The sequence below is a fragment of the Etheostoma spectabile genome, chromosome 3 (genome assembly GCF_008692095.1).
Source record: "Etheostoma spectabile isolate EspeVRDwgs_2016 chromosome 3, UIUC_Espe_1.0, whole genome shotgun sequence".
Taxonomy (NCBI): Eukaryota; Metazoa; Chordata; class Actinopteri; order Perciformes; family Percidae; genus Etheostoma; species Etheostoma spectabile.
The window spans coordinates 24,097,556-24,099,480 of NC_045735.1; positions in this window are offsets into that span (position 1 = coordinate 24,097,556).

Genomic DNA, 1,925 nt, shown 5'->3' on the forward strand with positions numbered 1-1,925 from the left:
TTTTCTTTTTCTGGGTGAAGAAGAAGACCCCTGTTCCTCAAATTTGAATTTTGAATACGTGTGGTCCTCCATGTTTCCTCCTTCAAACTTGCCGGGGCCGGGAAGCAACGATAACCATTAGCATGAACGTGGAATCTTCCCCAGTTCATTAGAAATTCTTTATTAGGAATAATCCCTTGAGATGTGACATCTCGTTTTCGAGGGGGTCCCTAAGGGCAAAGAAAATATACAGTACATTCACATGTAGACAAGACAATTAACAAAACAGCTTGAGGGGAATATAAAAATAAAATAAAAAAAATAAATAAAAAAAAAAAACATACACCCAAACATAGACATACTGACAAACAAAAAAAAAAAAAAAAAAAAAAGCTTCATCACACCAAAATCACCCATATCCTTCCCATTCCAACCAATAAATATTAAACAAAAAAACAAAAACAGTTATAGTTAATAATAATAATAATAATAACAGTTTAAGAAAATAAATAAAATATACATATAGTATGTACAAGTATACACACATAAAGATACATGCGCACATACGTTTACACAGTTACTTACAAATATATTCATATACACACACACACAAATACATGCATACATACTGTACGTGTACATACATGTAAACAAACAAAAACATTTAAAAATAAATAAATAAATAAAAATAAAAATATCAAGTATAAGTATCAATTATGAATATCAAGTATGAGAAAAACAATTGCAGCTTGTATGCAAATAATTATAAAGAGACATCTTAAACTGGTGAAAGGAGGAAAGAGCTCTAAAAGACCTTGGTAAACCATTCCAATCGGAAGGGGCTTTAAATTTAAAAGCTCTCCTCCCAATTTCTTTAGATATATGTGGTACTGAAAAGAAAAGATGGTCAGTGTCTCTAAGGCTATAGGATGATTGATATAAAATCAAATGTTGTTTCAGATAAAATGGGTAATCTGAAAAAATACATTTGTGAACAAACTGCAGCCAGTCATGCAAATAGAAATGTAAAATGTCAAGCCAATAGGAATACTTGGAATTGATGGTGTTGATACATTTTTATGAAAAAGGACAGGTTTGTGAACGGGCAACACAGATTTTGATAATGAACATCTACTGTAAACACGTTACACACTGGACCTTTAAGACCTTCTGTTTTATGTCGACATTTTTTTATTTTGATGGTCCCCTGATTAATTTCTTAATCTGATTAAGCAGTTCAATCGTGAAGAAAGCGTAAGTAATTGATCAGTTAACAATAATTGCACATAAGTTGTGGAACTATAGTCATTATACTATAGTCTGAGTTAGATGCATTGTCAGTGCGTGCGTCTAATCTTTCTAGCACTTTCTAGTTATTGTTAGTTTATGTTCTACATTTTTCATAAGTTAATTTGTGATTGTGACCAAAATGTGCATGTTTTTCGCCATTTTTCAAAGAACATTATTCAGTTAACTTTACAAAGTGCTATTATTATTTTGCAGAGATGGGAAATAATGGAGTGCAAATACTTCGTTACTGTACTCAAGAAGATTTTTCAGATATTTTTACTTTAATATTGATTTTTTTTGGCTACTTTTTACTTTTACTCCTTGCATTTTAACACGAATATCGGTCCTTTCTACTCCTTATATTTTACAACATTGACTTGTTACTTTAGTTTTGTACAAAAGGTCGTCTATCAGGTGTGACTGTGAGTGCATGTTGGACAATAGCACGGACACGCGCCTCACACAGCGAGTGGGAGTGCACGCCACACGGAGCAAAAAGTGAGAGAAAAGAAAAAGAAAGTAGCTGTCCAGAGGATAATCAGTTGAGATTGTGTGCATCTTTGAGAATTGCAAGTCATACAACTGATGTTGTCAGTTCATTTAAGCCTGTTGTTGTAATGGTCTATAGTTCTTGCAAATTTAAAAGTTAGCTTGTT